The following is a 19,833-nucleotide window of genomic DNA, read 5'->3' on the forward strand; positions in this document are numbered from 1 at the left end:
TTTTTACAGTGGTTACGAACTTAATTTGTTCCGGAGGTCCATTCTTAACCTGAAACCGTTCTTAACCTGAGGCGTGCTTTCACCTCCTGCTGCCACCGCGCCACCAGCGCATGGCTTCTGCTCACATCCTGAGGCAAAGTTCACCACCAGGAGACCTACTTCCGGGTTGGCAGAGCTTGTTACCCGAAGTGTTCGTAAGAAGGATGGTACGTAACCCAAGGTTCCACTGTATTATGAGATGAGTTACGTGTCTACACTGAATGAATCTGAACCTGTCTAGACTAGGCCTAATAAAGTTTTTATATGACTGTGTTGCTACATACAGGGCTATACTGGCTGAAGTCGATCTTTCTAAGAACATAAGAAGATCCTGTTAGATCAGGCCAACATTCTGTCCTCACAGTAGCCAACCACAGGTCTGTGAGAAACCCGAGAGCAGGACTCAAGCGCAACAGCATTCTCATCTCCTCTGGTTTCCAGCAACTGGTCGTCAGAGACATACTGCCTTCCACAGTGCACAATGGCATAGCTTTCATCATAGCTAGTAGCCACTGACAGCCTCCATGAATTTGTCCGGTCCTCTTTAAAAGCCATCCAAGTTGGTGGCCATCATTGCCTCTGGTGGGATCCAGTTCCATGACTATGCACTGCTTGAAGACAGACTTTCTTTTATCTGTCCTGAATTTTGGGGGAGTTGGGGCACATGTGCAGTCATGTTCATTGCCAGTGCTATTTACCGTATTTTTTGCACCATAACACTCACTTTTTTCCTCCTAGAAAGTAAGGGGAAATGTCTGTGCGTGTTATGGAGCGAATGCCTATGGGTGGCAGGGGGGATCTGCTGCAGTTGTGAGCAGAGGATCCATGGTTCCCCTTCCTTCCCTCCTCCGTGGCTTGCTTTGAAACAGCAAAGCGGGAGAAGAGCCGCTGAGTGGGGAGGAGAGAGGGACAGAGAGCCTGCTTGCTTTAAAGGAGCAAAGCGGGAGAGGAGAGGAGCCGCTAACACGAGTGTAAGCGGCTCCTGTCCGGTTGGCTCCTTTAAAGCAAGCAGGCTCTCTGTCCCTCTCTCCTCCCCACTCAGCTCGCTAAATAGCATTATTAGCAGCATCCTTCTCCACACACCCCATGTGTGCTCCTTGTCCCTTGAGTGCTTTTCCTTCCCTCCCCACTTAAAACGTGGTTACAAAGCACGGATCCACATGGATCCTCAGGATTTTTGCACTGGGTCACCCCAAATTCACCATCAGATCACATAGCATGTCCATGGCTACATCTTGCACCAAAAAAATCATGCACCCACTGTTGCCTGGGGTCGCAGTGGTGCAAAAACGTGGTTACAAAGCATGGATCCACATGGAACCTCAGGATTTTTGCATTGGGCTACTCCAAACTCACTGTCAGATCACATGTCTGTGGCCACAGCCTGAACCACAAAAATCATACATCCACTGTTTCGTTTAGAATATTTTTTTTCTTGTTTTCCTCCTCTAAAAACTACGTGCGTGTTATGGTCTGGTGCGTGTTATAGAGCGAAAAATACGGTAAATTGCTAGAAGAATAACTTGATTGTTGTTGGAAAGTACCATTCTAAACATGTGATACAGAGATAGTAAAACTGTGACCAACCTCTTTGTTAATGTATTTGCTAGTTCTCCTTGCATCTGAGTTATGGCAAATTCAAATATAGAAATTTAGTAGCAAAAAGATGTCAAATTTTCCTCATTTCCCCTACATTAAGAAGACGGTAATAACCATCCAGTTGACAGCAATGTGTTGGGCAAATGCCACATGGGTGAGCCTGGTAATGACTGTCAGGAACTTCAGACATGATTGCCAAGCTCTGCAAACTAAAAGCTGGAAATCACTGAGGGAAAGCCTTGTTTATATGTGTCAGTATTCCTAGAAAGCTCCTGGAGAATGCCTTAAATAGGAGGCCCCCACATACATCAAGATGTACAGGATTTGCATACAAGGAAGAAATAATTTGTCCCCTCCCCACCAATTTAAATTTAAATATTTTGATCACAGGAAATGAGAAAGTGATTGTACAAAGCATGAATTTTCTTTGCAATTCTCCTAAGAGAACAATTCCTGCTCCTTCTTAACTGAAATCAAATGAGCATCTTTGTTTTCCAAAACCAGCTTAGCTGTTAGCTTGGACTGATAGTTTATGACTTCTTCAGCTATATCTATGAAACAGGCACATTTCTTTCCCCAACTGTGGTCTTGGGGAAAAGACTCCAAATCTTCTCTCTGCTTGGTAGAATACTTGGTTTTGGTGCCAGTTTTTAGAACTTTTCTTGTTTAATGTTGCAGAGCAGCTTTCAAATCCAGCATAAAGTAAGTTTTCATAGACATAGAACTAGAATCAAAATGGAAAGAATTCTGCTTTCTGGGTAACATGAGGATGAGTGTTCCAAATGGAATATATTCCCCTCCCCATAAAATTCAGTTATGAGGTATTTGTCATCTTTGCAGATTGATAAACTGCTTCACAGGGAAAGTTACCGAAGTGATGTACAATAAGATAAGAGAAGAAAAAAGATAAAATAGAAAAGATTTCAAATTTAGCAAACTAAAAGCAAGAAGAAGAAGAAGAAGAAGAGGAGGAGGAGGAGGAGTAGTTTGGATTTGATATCCCACTTTATCACTTCCCTAAGGCGTCTCAAAGCGGCTAAAAATCTCCTTTCCCTTCCTCCCCCACAACAAACACTCTGTGAGGTGAGTGGGGCTGAGAGACTTCAGAGAAGTGTGACTAGCCCAAGGTCACCCAGCAGCTGCATGTGGAGGAGCGGGGATGCGAACCCGGTTCACCAGATTACGAGTCCACCGCTCTTAACCACTACACCACACTGGCTCAATAAAACTATTTTTGCAGCAAAACAAAAATAATAATCTTGTAGCATCATAAAGACTAGCAAATTTATTATGGCATGTTTGCAAAGACCACAGGCAGCTTCACCAAATGAAGGAAGTGTCAACTGGAAAGTGTGGCATGGAGAAACTCTGAATGAGACGTTGCTTTAGCAGTGAAGCAGCTCAGATTGGGAACTGATATAGATGCTGGAGGTCCATCCCTTGCCACCTGCTTCTGTTTCTTATTCGTTAATCAGGCAACTCACAACTTAATGCACATTTAACTTGTGCACATTCAGCTTTATGAATTTGGCAAATTTAAAAAATAAAATAAAAGTGGGCAAACAAGGGTTGGGCATCAAGGAAAAAAACCACACATTTGGCAATCCCACCCGCCACTGAACCCAATGTGTTTTGACCAAACATGATTTTGGACTTATGCACTATCCCGAAACCATAACCCCTGTGTAAATTGAGAGTTGCCTGGTATTTATTTCTATGCTGCCTTTTGCCCATGAAAGGCTCACGAGGTAGTTTGAAGTCTAGGCAGGGCTGAACCCTGACAGTACTGCTGTTATGAGTTTGGCCACCTTGAACACTTACCGGTATATATCTATCTTGATGTCTCTTATTGACTGAATGGGTAATTCACCTGGAGAGTGAGTCTGAGCACAATGCTCTTGAAAGCCTTGTGAGACACAGAAATTCCTATGAATTTCCACTTGAAAAACGAGGAACTGTCATAAACCAAAATCAAGAGATTTGGCTATTCCTAGTTTCTGGGCTGTCTTCAAAAGCAGCTCCATGTCCAATGCATTGCTGTCATGCATCATTCCAGGCTCTACATATTCCTTAGTTGTCACAAATCTATTTGACCTTGTTATCCTGGATATTCCCAAATATAAAGAAATGCCTGCTTTGTTGATTGATTGATGGTTCAGTTGAGGGGTTACAGGAGGGGGTAAATCCCACTGAGGCAGATCCTCAAAAGTGCCACAACTTAGTATAAGAAGAATTTTTCCCTAGACAACAGGCCCAGCCCTGGTAGCTGACCTAAGAGTTATGCAAAGAGTTCCTAGTTCTGTCTAAGTTGGCGAAGCAGGGGACTATGTTTGGTCCCTGATCTCAACAGAGATGTCTCCTCTCTTGTGGTAGGACAAAGAAGGGAGGAGGTAGAAATGAGGTCAGCAGTCCTGAGCAGTCTAACTTCAGAAGGAAGGTCAGCACTGGTTAGGTCTAGGAAGCTTGGAGGTTCCACTCGCTATCCACCTTTCGCCCATGCAAACCCACCAGCCTTAATACAAGCTGAGCTGCATCCCAACACTTCCAACAGAAAAGGCAGCTTAGCAGCGGTGCTGTCCATAGGAAAAAACGACAACTGCCCCTCGCCCCCCAGGCGGGATGAATTGCATTGAGTTTTGATCTGCGGTTACAGTCAACTTTTGGTAATGTGCTCAAATTACTTTAACGGCCTGCATCTGAAGGCGCCAAGTGGGTTTATGCTTTCACTTGTAGCCCATTATTTCTTTATTGATTTTTGCAGATCTACAGCTCTTTAAAATGTCATTAGGTGGATATAAAAAGGAAAATGCTGACGACAGCTCAGCTTACCCGTACAGCCAACTATGAGCTTTTAAAATATATAAATAAAATAAAATTTTTGTATCGCAAGTAGAGGGGGATCGCCATTCTGCTGCATTCAGCAATCCCCACAAACCATACCAATTCCTCCAAGTTTAGAAGGCCTCCCTGGCCACAGACATACCTAGTGTTTCAGGTACGTTATCTAAGCAATCTTCACAACAGTGCTGTAAGGAAGACCACTATTGTTGCTCTCTCTGCCTCAAGAGAGCTCTTACAGTACACAGGCTTGTTGGACTTACAGCAGAGGGGACCTGGGTTCAAATCCCTGCTTAGCCAGTAAGTCGACTGCGTGGCCTTGGCCAGCCATAGTCTTTCTGACTGACTTATATTGTTGTCGTGAGGATAAAGTAGTGGAGGGAGTCTATGAGCGAAAGGCTGAGCTCCTTGATGGAATTGCAGGGTAAAAATGTAATGATGCTCAATTTAAAAAATAATAGTTCAGATGGCCTAGGCTCAGGCTGAGAGATAGGAGATTGGCTAAAGCTTCCTCATCAGCACGTGGCTCATAGAGATGAATTTGGTTTGCATTAAAACGCAAGCTTACCTAATTCGCACTTCCCAAAACCATACCTAAACCAAAATTCAGATATCGTTCAAAGTTCTATGGCTTTCACAAACTAGTTTTGCAATGAAAAAAATGTGTACAGAGGTGTGTCTACTAGGGGAAAGTGCCCAGTATTGTGGAATGCTCTATTATACCCCACAAGTATCCTGGGGAAAAATGGAAAAAATTCTGTTTCCTCACATGAGAGCACCACAGCCATTTTGGGTGCTGTGATCTTGCACAGTTTTGTGCCGAGATCTCACCCCGAAAAAGTGCTCCTCTTCAAAAAAAGTGTATTGTGCAGTGCCATGCCAGTGTGGCCCTGAGAGAAAGCACAACTTCTGGGGTCTGTGATCTTGCGCTGGTCACATGACTTGTGCAGGAGCATGGGCAGGAAGACGTGTGTTCTGATTTTGGGACTCAATATGTTAGAAGGTATGCTCTGTCAATAGAGATTCAGCAGGCACCTTCTATTCCAACATTTAAATTCCTGCTGAAAACATTTATATTCTGTCAGGCTTATGCATGCAGTTGAGAAGACCTTTCCATAATAGTTAGTCAATCTCTTATTTTAACTATTTAATATGGTTTTTATAGTATGGTTTCATGTACTATTGTTGTAATCCACAGTGATATTTTTAATGGATAGCGGTGTGGAAATATTTTTAAACTAACTAACTAACTACAGTGGTACCTCGGTTTTTGAATGTAATCCATTCTGGAAGACTGTTCGAGTTCTGAAACATTTGAAAACCGAAAACTCAATAGCTGACAGCTAGGCCTCAGGGTCTTGCATTCAGGGGGAGCTGTGTGGCATGTTCAACTTCTGAGGCATGTTTGAAAACTGAAGCATTTACTTCTGGGTTTATGGCATTCGAAAACTGAAATGTTTGTCAACGGAGATGTTTGAAAACTGAGGTACCACTGTAACTAATTGTAACCAACTAAAATTTTATACCTCACCCTTCCTCCCAAAGGACCCCAGGGTGGCAAACATATCAATAACAACATAATGAAAAACATTCCAAAAACAGAATACTAAGAATATGTTAAGAATACGTTAAAACTGCTCTCTCATCCAGTAATTTCAGGGTTGCCAAGAACAGTATCATCCAGGCATCAAATGACTAGGTAGGCAGGAATGTTTTTCAGATTCCTCCTGAAAGTCAATAATGAGTGCGACAGATGCATCTCACAGGTAGGTCTGGGGTAGAAATTGGATTCGGTTCGCATTTATAGGTGAGCTTGCCTAATTACCACAGTCTGAAACAACATGCAAACAGAAGCACAGCCGTCCTTTAAAACGTGCACGTCTCCAAACTTAGAAATAGTTCTCCAGCCAAGTAATGTGGACAAAAATGCACATTACTGTAACACACAAAATGCAGTATTTTAGCAGAACTTGCTGGAACATGTATGTACATTTGGCAACATGGCAACTACAGCCATACCTCATGTTACGTCCACTTCATGTTACATTCTTTCAGGTTACGTCCCGTGGTGACCCAGAAGTACCGGAAAGGGTTACTTCCGGGTTTTGCCATTCGTGCATGCATAGAAGTGCAAAATGACTTCATGCACATGTGCAGAAGCGGCAAACCACTACCAGCGTGTGCGCAGATGCGCTGCTCGAGGTTGTGTTCTTTTCATGTTGCGAACGGGCCTCTGGAATGGATCCCGTTCGCAACCAGAGGTACCACTGTATTAGGAAAAAAAGTGCTCTAAAAGACTATCATTATTTATTTATTTATTTATTTATTTATTTATTTATTTATTAGTATTCTATAAAATTTATATTCTGCTCTTTTATATATATATATAAAAAAACAAATCTCAAAACAGTTTACAAATAGAATAAAACAATTCGATATCTCAGTAAAAAAAGTTAAATTAGCTATTTTAAACACTGAACAAATACTTAAAATCAATCATAAACCAAAAAGAGATTAAAACACATATCTGGGTAAGCTTGCCTAAACAGAAACATTTTTAGCAGGCGCAGAAAAGAGTACAGTGAAAGTGCCTGCGTGGTGTCAATAGGCAGGGAGTTCCAAAGTATAGATGTTGCCACAGAAAAAGGTTGATTTCTCACAAGTGTGACATGAGAATTATGTGGCACCTACAACAGTGCCAGTTCTGCAAACTGAACCCTGGGGACATTTTTTGAATAAACAAATTGCAAACTGATGAGAAATGGAAATTGGCAGATCCGTTCATCCCTCCTTGTGTCTGAGATGAGATTTGAAAGAGGCTCTTCCTGGCCTCCCATGATGCTCCACAAGCCAAGCGCAGGCCACCCACGGACACCAGATCAGTCCTTCCCCAAGCATTCAACTGTGGGTATGCAGATAGACACTCATAACAAGGACAAGTGGTGATGTAACTGGCGGTAGCAAAAAGCCTGCTCCTTTTCCTCACAGCAGTGAATGTTTATTTCCCCCAAGCGATCTCAATTTGATATCACTTTCCAATGCTGCAGACAAATCCTTAACCTTTTGGATGTACTCTTTTATAATCCCACATCGCCGGCGAGTCTAGGCAGTGACAAATTGCATTGTTAGACACAGTGGTTTCCTCTCCCTCTGATCTGGCCACCTCAGGTTGCCGGCTCGCTCTCTGCCTACGTAGGGGCAGGAGGCCTGATATTCACCACAGTTTGCTCTTGACAAATGCCATTATACTGTCCTCTAAAAAAGGGACAGTCATTGGTCTGTGGCAAGGAAAGACCTATTCGGATCAGCAGCACCAGAAGCTTAGCTGTGGAAAGTGATGGGGCAGAGGGGGTCTTGGAGTAATCTCAGAAGCATTAAAGCCGCCTTTGCCAACTTGGTGCCTTCCAGATGTTTTGGACTACAACTCCCATCAGCCCCAGCAAGCAGGTGTACAGTTTCTGTAAATCCGGGACTGTCCCTGAAAAATAGGGAAACTTTGAGGGTCTGCTGCATCCATTTTGATGGATAAATGTGTTCATTTGGTCTAAAGCTGTGTTCATATTGTTCCTTCTTGACTGAACCCTGAGGGAAATTAGAGGGGATTACAAGAGCAGCCATGAAACTGTCACAAGACTATCACCAGCTTAAGAGCTGATGAGGCAAACCGAGGGAGGAAGAGGGGTCTATGCACAAGCTATTAGCCCAAATAGCTGCCAACAAGCTTTTTGCTAATTGAGGTGCCCTTGTTCAAAGATGGCACAGACCTCAGAACACCGGATGCTTGAAGATGTACAACAGGGAAGGGCCTGTTGCCCTCAGTAAGGTAACTGCCCTCCTTCCCTACTTGTGAGTTTCCCAGAAGCATCAAGCTGGCCATTTTGAAAAGCAGGATGCTGGACTAGATGGACATTTGGCCGTATCCATGCAGGGCCACACCAAGCCATTTCCCCATCTGAGGCAAAGGACAAGATGACACACCCACCCCATATATATTTTTGAAATGGAAAAATAAGGATGGTTTTTTTTTTATGCTACATTACAATACAGTGCTACCTCGGGTTAAGTACTTAATTCGTTCCAGAGGTCCGTTCTTAACCTGAAACTGTTCTTAACCTGAAGCACCACTTTAGCTAATGGGGCTTCCTGCTGCTGCCACGCCGCCGGAGCACGATTTCTGTTCTCATCCTGCAGCAAAGTTCTTAACCTGAAGCACTATTTCTGGGTTAGCGGAGTCTGTAACCTGAAGCGTATGTAACCTGAGGTACCACTGTAAAACAAATCCAAAAAAGATGGCTTCCTCTATTCCGTGTACAGAAGCTGATTGAGATGACAATTGAATCTTACTTCAGTACTAGAAAATTGTATCACAAGAAGACTGAGGGAGGGCAGACTGTGCAACACATCTCTTCCAACAGAGGGGAATGGCCAGGAACTCAGCAGGAGGAGGAGTCAGGGGGCAGCTGTCATTGCCCCACCCCAAGCTTCTTCCACCTGAGGCGCTTGTCACAATATGCCTAATGCTAAGACTGGCCCTGACTCCAGTAGGGCTCTTGCTCCCACAGGAGGCACTGATGGCCCCCAATCTGGTGTTGGGCAGCTTAGGAACCAACCCCCATGGCAGGAATGGATAAGACAAGGAAAAGTCCTTACCATCTGCTTTTATCCAGTATTTACAGAGAGAGGCTTGGGAATGCAGCCCCATGGAATAATAGCGTTGTTCTGAGTAAATCTCCATCCCCCTTCTCTTCCACTTCTTCATTCATCAACAGCACCACCACACCTATGGCTGCTGCTTAGGGCCATCTTTCTCCGATCCTGCTTGTGAGTTTCTCACAGGCCCCTGGATGTCCATGGTGAGAACAGGACGTTGGATCAGGTGAGCTTCCTTTTGCGTTCTGTTTAAGGTCTTCTGAAGTGGGGTGCAGAAGGACAACTTCTGCCGTTTGGGGTGAAACCTCCTGCAAAATGCTCCTCATCTATTTTGATTTAGGGATACCCCTGTGGCTAAAAACAATGCCAAGGCTGTCATCCATGAAGAAAAACAACTCTCTGAGGTCTAAGAAAGAGGTACGTTTACTATTCTTATTTTAATAACTTAAAATCTATCCATTAAAAAAAAAAAGCAAACCCATTTATTCACATATCACAATGACTTGCGGCAGAGACTGTCTGCTATTTGTTAATTTATTTAGATTAGATGCCGGAATGAAAACCAAACAAACTGTCATCTTCAGACACACTCGGGCAATTAGAATGTTGCATGCATGATAGTTTTATAATTCAAATCAGAGAAACTTACTGAAGTCATAAATTAAGAAGCTCATTACATTCTCAATTGCGTTAATAGGAAAATTCAACTTACTGGTTTTTTAGTGAAGAATTTAATAATAAATCATTGAAAATGTGTCTTTGTCCCCCTCCACCCGTCGTCGTTTATTCTTAATGCTAAGATTGTTATGACATGTTTGCTACCTCTCTTTGTCATTTAAAAGAAAAGGAAAAAGAAAGGAAACATTCAAACTACAATTAAAGGCAGAAATTTGAGTGTTGCCAAGGAGGAGCTGAATAATCAGCCTTTTTCACATAGTCTGGAGATTTGCTTCCCATGCAACTGGGATATTGGGGAACATAAGAACGTAAGAACATCTTGCCGAAGCAGGCCAGTGACCCATCTTGTCCAGCATCTCGCAATGGCCACCCAGATGCCACAGGGAAACTCTCAAGCATGATTTGAGTATGAATGCTCTCTCCTCCAGTTGCTGACAGGGATGGTACTCAGAGATAGACTACCTCTGACAGTGGAGGCAGATCATGGCCATTGTCTGATCTGCTTTTAAAGCCATCCAAGTTGATGGTCATTGGTGCCTCCTGGAGGAGTGAGTTCTATAATTTAACTATGCACTGCTTGAATAATTACTTCATTTTGCATGTCCCACAGAAAACACATTTAACAATCATTTTTGTCCAAAGTTCAAAGTTTGGATTTGGCAGATCTGGAACACAAGAAGATGGAGTGGTTTTCACCAAGTCCCCCACTGAAGCTTCAGAACACCCACAATGCATTGCAACCATTTTATGATGCAGGTGGCGCTGTGGGTTAAACCACAGAGCCTAGGACTTGCTGATCAGAAGGTCGGTGGTTCGAATCCCCGTGATGGGGTGAGCTCCCTTTGATCGGTCCCTGCTCCTGCCAACCTAGCAGTTCGAAAGCACGTCAAAGTGCAAGTAGATAAATAGGTACCGCTCTGGCGGGAAGGTAAACGGTGTTTCCGTGCGCTGCTCTGGTTCGCCAGAAGCAGCTTAGTCATGCTGGCCACATGACCTGGAAGCTGTACGCCGGCTCCCTCGGCCAATAAAGCGAGATGAGTGCTGCAACCCCAGAGTCGGTCACGACTGGACCTAATGGTCAGGGGTCCCTTTACCTTTTTACATAACCTGCTGGCATCTTCTGTCTCACTCAATCCTATTTCTTGCCCAACCCTTTGTGTTTTTTTGATGGATTTCAGTTGCTAAAGTATTCTGGAGCCAAAGTCATAGGAGCCCTGTCCTGCTGGCCACTGAAACGGTCTCCTGTAGGGTTTATTGACCCCACTTTCTCTTACAGCTGAGCAGATCAATTGTATCCCCTGCTGAACTCAGGATGGAAATTGCAGACGACTCCTCAAGATGAGGCTCCATTTTTAAGGTAAACTGATGCTTAAATTACGGAAGAAATAATTCTTAACCTTTTTGCGGGAGGAAGATATTAAACAGAGGAGGTTGCGAGCCTTACAGCAGCAAGAGTTTAGCTTTAATTCAATTTGCCTCATTTCTTTGTGGTCTTTCTGAGACCACATAAATTAGACTTGTGAAACATGAATTCCAGTAATTAGGTACAAAGATAGGCCCTTAACACAAAGAAGTGGGTCCAAAAGTCTGTCAATTCACAATTTACCACAGCCCAGTGCTTTTTTTCTTCTTAAAAAAATGTTTAGGAGTACTCTCATTTTGACTCTAGAAAATAACTATTTTATAGTTCAAATCAGGAAAAATAAATACAGTAAATGGACAAAAGTACAAAGATTCACAAAATGTTTAGGGGTATACGTTCCCCTGCATTCCCCCAGAAAAAAGCACTGTTTTCACCTGGTTTTCAGTGCAAACTTTCTAATTCAATATTGATATCTGTTGAAATAATAACAGTGGAAAATTCCTAATTGACCAAGCCTGCTTTTCAATTCACAACTCCAAAATCTAGGAAGAGATCTGTATGCGGAGAATTTTGGAATGTTCTCTACAAATTGGTGGCATTTGGTTACGAAGTGGTTTGGGGGAGTTGCTGTAATATGCAGATACCGTGAACCTGGGGCTCACATTTGCATTAAGAACAGCTATTAATTGGGTGCAGCTAGAAGATGGACAGTTATTGCAGATGGATACTCCAGTCTACAGGCAAGGTGCCATTTTAGAAAATGACAGCTTTAATCCCACAACCCAGGGCTACATCTCATTGCAATACAAAGTGCTCCGGATATCGTTTCCGTGCTGTCGTAAAATAATTGCTTCCAGACAAGCGGCTCCCCATCTACCTCAGTCCCCATTTCCTAAACTTCCTGTTTATTGTTTGGGGTGACTTTACATCTCATTATTATGTGCTGCAGGTGTGCTCAGGATGATTAAAGCCCAGAAGCTGGCTTTTCGCCCAGCCTAGGATTTAAGTGGTACTTGCTTAATAGCACACGCTATTTCTGAGACTATAATAGCATCAACTCTCAAAGCATCTTCCTTCCCAAAGAAAATAAGCTGGATGTTGGTGAAAGTTCTCCAAGGAAAATGAGAGCTGCTTAATGCTGCCTTGCAGGGAAATTAGATCCTAGCTGAGTTCTAGGATTTCCCTTCTGGAAAACAATCACACCTCCTCTTGCCCATAACCCACGCAAATCAGGCAACAAGGGGTGATTGTTTTTGCTGTAAAGGATTAATGTAGTTGGATTTCTTTCTTTCTTTTTTTAAAAGTTATATTGAATTCTTCAGTATACAGTGAACACAATCTGTTCTAAAATGTAGCTCTCCCCCCCCCTTTTTAAAAAAGCTAATCAAGCACAGCAAATTTAGTTAGGATGCATATGGAGTTGCAGAATGATCAAATTGCAATTATCTTTTCTTAATATGCCAGCAATATTTAGCAATGATCCAAGGGTTAGGGTGGGGGAGTGGGCTGGGGTCTTAAAATAAATACTGTTAGTATCCCAGTGATGTTCAAAGAATTGTAGAGTTGGAAGGGAACCAAAGGGTCATGTAGTCCAGCTGCTGAAATGCAGGAATCCCAGCTAAAGAATTCTTGACAGATGGCCAGCCAATCTCTGGCCAATCACAGTGCCCAATCAGTTTTCTCTGATAGCCCACAAGCAGGACATGGGGGCAACCACCTCCATCTCCAGGTAATGGTATATTTAGTGGCACCCTGCCCCAGAACTTGGTAATGCAAATAATAATAATAATAATAATAATAATAATAATAATAATAATAATAATTTATACCCTGCCCATCTGGCTGGGTTTCCCCAGTCACTCTGGGCGGCTCCCAGCAGAATATTATTAATAATAAAAAAGCGATAAAACGTCAAACATTAAAAACTTCCCTAAACAGGGCTGCCTTCAGATGTCTTCTAAACGTCAGGTAGTTGTTTATTTCTTTAACATCTGATGGGAGGGCGTTCCACAGGGCAGGCACCACTACCGAGAAGGCTCTCTGCCTGGTTCCCTGTAGCTTCACTTCTCGCAGTGAGGGAACCCCCAAAGGACCCTTGGAGCTGGCATACAATGGATCAGTCTCTGTTTTGTACTTACAGCTATCTCTCTCCAGAATTTCTCAGTGAATCAGGTCCAGACCAGGTTTGTCCCCAGGTGTCATTGAAATAAATGTGGTTAATCATGACTAAATAAGTTTCACTGATTCTAGTAGGAGCCGTATAGTTAAAGCTATGGTTTTCCCAGTAGTGATGTATGGAAGTGAGAGCTGGACCATAAAGAAGGCTGATTGCCAAAGAATTGATGTATTTGAATTATGGTGTTGGAGAGTCCCATGGACTGCCAGAAGATCAAACCTCTCCATTCTTAAGGAATTCAGCCCTAAGTGCTCACTGGAAGGACAGATCCTGAAGCTGAGACTCCAATACTTTGGCCACCTCATGAGAAGAGAAGACTCCCTGGAAAAGACCCTGATGTTGGGAAAGATGGAGGGCACAAGGAGAAGGGGACAACAGGGGACGAGGTGGTTGGACTGTGTTATCGAAGCTACCAGCATGAGTTTGACCAAACTGCGGGAGGCAGTGGAAGACAGAAGTGCCTGGCGTGCTCTGGTCCATGGGGTCACGAAGAGTCGGACACGACTAAACGACTAAACAACAACAACAAAGTAGGAGCCATGTGTAACTCTCCTAGCCTGGATCCAACCTACTGTCTTCATGTGACCATTGGATAAGCTTCAAGTCTGCCTTGATAGAATTGCAGATCTGTCATTATGAACTGACTGATATGAACTGAATTCTTAATGGTGTATGATACCACAGATATAACAGCTTTGAGGAATTTTCTCCAGAACTGGTTTCAATAGAATAATGAAACCCATCAATACAGATATGCAACCACCATACATTAGAGGTTCATGCCTAGAATTATTTTCCCATTTGATGTCTACAGAAGATCAATACCCTGCAACTCTGTCAATATCCTGTAAATTTTTGATAATAATCCTTTTTGTGAAAGCACAGCCACAAATAATCTTTCAAAGTTAGTTAGTAAGTAAAACTTATTGCTGTGACTTGCTGTTATAAGCAAACAGTGTATTAACCTGGGGGGGGTGGGGCTTGAAAGAGGATATATATACTGTGTGTGTGTGAGAGAGAGCTTTTTAGATGTCGTATTTAGGACCAGCCAATGTTCAGATCCTTCTCCCCCAAATATTCACCACACATATTTAAAGAAAAGCAGGATAGAAGCAAAGTGGGTGTGCTAAGTGAGCAGTTGGACATAAATGGAGAAAATGGGCTTCCAACAGCAAAGGTCAAAATGTTTGTCTGAATTTTGTGCTTGTTTCCTGTACATATTCTGGAATTACTCCGGGTGATTGATTTGTTATTTCTGTTCCTGTGGATGTGAAAAGAGAGGGCAAAACAAAAACAAAGAAGCAACAACAACAACAACAACAACAAAACAGTTGAAATGCCCACACAAACACACTTCATTTTCAAGGAATGGATGACTACAATGGCTGTTGCGGATGTCTGAAAGAAAACAAAAAATCCCAAAGCACCCAAATCCCCAAATATATAGAGGTGAAAAGCATACAAATCAGGATTCAGGGTGGGCCTCCAAGGTTTTGATAGCCAGGTCAGGTCTGGGATAGTTTGAAGAACAGGCTGGTTCCGCTTAAAAGTCAGGAAATGCATGCATTGATGAAAATAAACCTTTGGCCCGTATTAAAGTGTGCTTTCTCTGTTCAAACAGCCGTAACATTTTAAGATCCTTGAATAGCCACCTCCTCTGTTCTAAACAATCCCTGGCCCAGAAGGCGATGTCATAACAGTTCCTTGGGGGGGGGGGGCAGGAGGCTCTTCCTCACTGTAACCGTTCCATCAGTCTGCGGCAGAGGAGGGAAGGAAATGGATGCAGGGCCAATAAATCACTGGAACTGAGAGACCAGCCATTTGGGAAGTCTCCTGTCCTTGAACTTTTCCAGTTTAGATGAGCATTAGAAGAACTTGCAACTAAATGGGAATGGGCAAAACTGTCAATTTTAATTTCTCTTGACTTCTCATTTTTCCAGTATTTGGTTCTCCACATTTGCACACCAGTTTATGATTTTTCATTTTTAAAAGTCCTCATGAAAATTAATCAGCAATTTAGTATTAATGTCTTTATATATCTATCATCTGCGGAGGGCCTTCTGGCGGTTCCCTCGCTGCGAGAAGTGAGGTTACAGGGAATCAGGCAGAGGGCCTTCTTGGTAGTGGCACCTGCCCTGTGGAACGCCCTCCCATCAGATGTCAAAGAGAAAAACAACCACCAGACTTTTAGAAGACATCTGAAGGCAGCCCTGTTTAGGGAAGCTTTTAATGGTTAATAGACTATTGTATTTTAATATTCTGTTGGAAGCCGCCCAGAGTGGCTGGGGAAAGCCAGCCAGATGGGTGGGATATAAATAAATTATTATTATTATTATTAATCTATCATCCATCTATGCAATTTTTGCCCAACTGATACTTTTTGTAAAGCTTACTTCCCCTAATATAATGCATTTTTGCATGCTATTTTTGCTAACATATGCATTTTAATGCACAGTTTCCTTTGTATGTTCATTCATGTACACGTTAGTTGGCTGGATAACTGCATTGCAAAATGTGGAGATGTGCACATTTTTAAGGGTGGCTGTGTTTCAGTTTGCACATTGCTTTTGAAAGTGAGTGAATGCAAACAGATTTGAATTTCTTTACCATCCATATTTTTAACTAAGCACTTGAACTTGAGTTTGCTTTCCCCCTCCTCCTTCCAAATATGATTTGCTTCATTACCCTTACGGAAGAAAATGCAGCTTCAACTCACGGGATTCCTCTGCCATTTATCCACACAGAGCTTGCTAACAAATAGCAACATGGACAACTGCCAGGCATTGTGGCTGAGGGATGCTTTGACACTTTCTCTGCAAATTTGTCACTTTTTAAAAAAATGTAACAGAGCCATCCCAGTCAATGAAAGAGTTGGATGTTCACAGCATGGATTCCTCATTACATGATTTCTGCATGGAGGCAGCAACGTAATCACAGGCACGGAAGCGGCTTTCTATGCATTGCACACTGTGCAAGTCGTCAGAGAGCCCGGACTATATGGATCAATTACTGACGTTTGTGGGTACCATTCAGTGGTCTCAAAGTGTGCCATAAAAGACTTCAACCATGAATAAAAAATTAAGGCAATCTCCCCCAGAAGCCCCATACACATTTTGCTTTCTTCCCCCCTGGTGACTCAAGTATCTGACTTTTGAAAGGCCTGTGACAGTTTCATAAATGGCAAAAAGCCCCCTAGAATGTCATGACCTTCTTTTTAATTTCAAACTACGGCACAAGCCTCTGCTGCCTGCAATTAACAGGGAAAGGAAAACGGCACCTCAGAGATGGCACTTCAGTACTTGAATGCTGCTTCCATGCTCCCAATAGCAGGTGGGAAGAGAGAGAGAGAGAGAGAGAGAGAGAGAGAGAGAGAGAGAGAGAGAATTTCCTCCAGAATCTTTTCCTGTGGAAAGGTGGATATTTAAGCCTTATAACAAGCTGCATGGAAAGTGTTCTTTCATTGCACCTCCTTTTCCCCATTTGGCGATTTTGGTGTGGTGCATCATGCTTCTAGCCGCCTGCCTCACATGCAGCACACCTGGAAGCCTGTTTGACACAACAGGTGAAGAGGGACCTATATGGAAAGGCCACAGAGGACCATGTCTGCCCATCACCCTTGTTTCAGCTGGAGATTTAAAGGATCCATGCCTGGGGTAGCCAGGGAAGGAGGTTTCTGTCCATTTTGGTGTTCTCAGTTCCTCATTTTTCCAGTCTTCTCTTCGGTTCTCCCCATCTGCACATCAGTTAACTTTTAAAATCTAGTCCACGTGAAAATCTGTATAGATCTTTGTGTGTATTTCACCCAATGGGACCACTTATTCTATGAAGTTTCCCCTAATATTACCGCCTTTGCACATTATTTTCACTAATACAAGCATTTCCGTGCATTCTTTCTTCTGTTAAAAACTTTTTTTTGTACACCTGTTTTGCAACACAACACTCGGAGAAGTGCAGATTTGAAAGGATAGCTGTGCATCCTTTCCCATGCAGTGGCACTGGGGGTGTAAATTTGCTAGGCTCACATTCCAGGTACAGAGGCCGACAGGATGGGAAGGTTCATCTCACGTCAAGAATGGCAATGGCATAGCACCCTCTAGTGCACCTGAGGGATGCAAGCTAGCTTAGGTGGGACATGACAGGACTCTGATCTCTGATAGAGAAGAATGGCTGGGCTGGTTGCTGCCACCTCCCTCTGGCATCTGCCTCATTCTGCCTAATGGTAGGACAAGCACTGTCCATTTCTATGGCAGCACCCTGTTAAAGGATTTCACCCCACTGGCCCCACATAATACCGCTGTATTTCTGCACCAGGCTTTGCTCTCTATCCTGTTAAGTCTTAGGCTGTTATTTAGGGTTAGTTTATCTGCCCTAATTTAAAAATACAATGATTTAACCTTTCTAATGATGTATTTTGATTCTTGAAGTTACGATTATTTGCAATTGTTCCAAAGAGATATTTTGAATTGTAATGTTTATATTCTTGCTCATTTGACATATTGAGAGTCTTTTTGGGTACAAATTCTGTGGAAAAGCAGCAAACGAATGATGAAGTGGCAGCACTCAGAAACTTGGGAGGAAGTAATCATGTTCTCCTGGGTTTCAAGATACAGAGGCAAGGGAAATCAGGTCCACTTTCTGGTGGGGCCGGGTTGCGGTCCAGCCCCCTAGCCACTCCCCTCAGCGTCAGGGCGGGACGGTGTCCCGCGTCATGCTGGGGGAGACCCTGGTCACGTCAGGATGCCAGGTAGCCAATCAGCTCACCTGGGGGCGTGGCCTGGGACAATTTAAGCCTCAGCACGACTCTGAGACTTCCTCTTTTAGCCTCGCGCCACAGATCTCCTGCCCTCCCTCCCTTTTTTCCAGGTTGCATCATTGGCCTTGCTATGGACTTTGGTTGGTCGCCATTGAGGGGCCTGGTAGGACTTTTTTCCACTTGGCAAATTGGCACCAGCCACTTGGTTTTCGCCTACCTCGTAGCAATCATCACAACTTTGTAAGGTTTGGCGGTTAGGCATTGAAATAGTGATGTGTTGGGGAGGGGAGGCCAACACCTGCCCCTCCATACTTAAGGGTTTTCCGCTAAAGGAATCCAGGGGTGTGGATCTTGTCTGAAGCCCGGGGAGGGGCTAGGGCCATGCCACGACCCCATCAGGAACCCAGGGGATGCTCGAGTCAATCCACATCGGCGGGGCTCCCCCTACTGGAGGTTTACCCTTACCAGACTTCCTGCAAGGCAGGCAGGAGTCAGATATAGTCTATTGATGCCAATGCCTAAGCCAATACCGCTCACATTCTGTAACCAATAAAGTTGTGGCCTAAATTTTGCCCAATAACATTTAACCTAAATTTCTGTGTCCTTGTGCCTTTATTCTCCTGGGGGTGGCTTGGGGGCCTTGACATGCAAAACTGAGTGTAGTTGAACATGAACTCTGGACTTTAAGAAGGCTAATTTCGAAAAGCTGAAGGAGCTACTGGATGTGATCCCATGGTCAGAAATACTCAGTGAGAAGGGAGTCCAAGAAGGATGAGAGTTTATATAATATTGAAGGCCCAATACCAACGAGAAAGAAAAGTGGGAGGCATCTGAGGAAATGGGTGTAGCTTCATAAAGAGGTTACAGATGAACTGAGAGTTAAGGGCATGTATAAGAAATTTAAGAAAGGGGAAATCACAAAGGAAGAATATACATGAGTAGCCAACAGTTGCAGGGTGGCAGTTAGGCTGGCTAAAGCTCAGAAGGAGCTCAGGCTTGCAAGAGAGGTCAAAAATAATAAAAAGGTTTATTTGACTATGTCCAAAGTAAGAGGAAGAGCATTAATTAAGAAGGTACTTAAGTGTACCTTTCATAAGAAACCAGAGGCCTTTCTCCTGGGCATGGTAGGCCAATTGGTGCCAAGGAAAGATAGGACGTTCTTTATGTATGCTACAACAGCAGCAAGAGTTCTTCTAGCAAAGTATTGGAAGACACAAGAACTACCCACGCTGGAAGAGTGGCAGACAAAGGTGATAGACTATATGGGACTGGCTGAGATGACTGGCAGAATCCGCGACCAAGGAAAAGAGACGGTGGAAGAAGATTGGAAGAAATTTAAAGTTTATCTTAAGAACTGTTGTAAAATTAATGAGTGCTAAAATGTCATGGGTAACGTAAAACAGAATTGCAGTGACAAATAATTGGGTAAGAGAAAAAGGATTAAAGAAAGTGAATTATAAATAATTGAAATTAGGGGTTGCTGGAAAAGTTTAAAACAGGGATGCAGAAAAGGGAGGTATGGGGAAGTCGTTGAAATAAGGTTTAAGAAAAAGAGGTTATGAAATTATACGTGTTTATATGTTTGTTTGTTTATGTGTTGTCAGTTGTATTGTGTTTTAATATATGTTGGAAAATTTATTTAAAAAAAAAGAAAGGAAAAAAAAAGAAATGCTATTGGGTGACAGGAATAAGGCGGAACTACTCAACGCCTACTTTGCCTCTATCTTCACCCAAAAG

General features: G+C 43.1%; 1 protein-coding gene and 1 long non-coding RNA gene across 3 annotated transcripts in view; one reads left to right on the forward strand and one right to left on the reverse strand.

The window, feature by feature from the left end:
* CHST8 (carbohydrate sulfotransferase 8) overlaps positions 1–19,833 on the reverse strand; it is a 234,390-nt gene that overhangs the window by 23,560 nt on the left and 190,997 nt on the right. The window lies entirely within an intron of this gene.
* LOC310767897 lies at positions 9,329–16,143 on the forward strand. The gene is made up of 4 exons (XR_014551107.1): positions 9,329–9,352; positions 9,467–9,543; positions 11,081–11,161; positions 16,088–16,143. It is a non-coding gene; the product is annotated as an uncharacterized lncRNA (long non-coding RNA).

This window comes from Podarcis filfolensis (genome assembly GCF_964270895.1).
Source record: "Podarcis filfolensis genome assembly, chromosome: 8".
Classification (NCBI taxonomy): Eukaryota; Metazoa; Chordata; class Lepidosauria; order Squamata; family Lacertidae; genus Podarcis; species Podarcis filfolensis.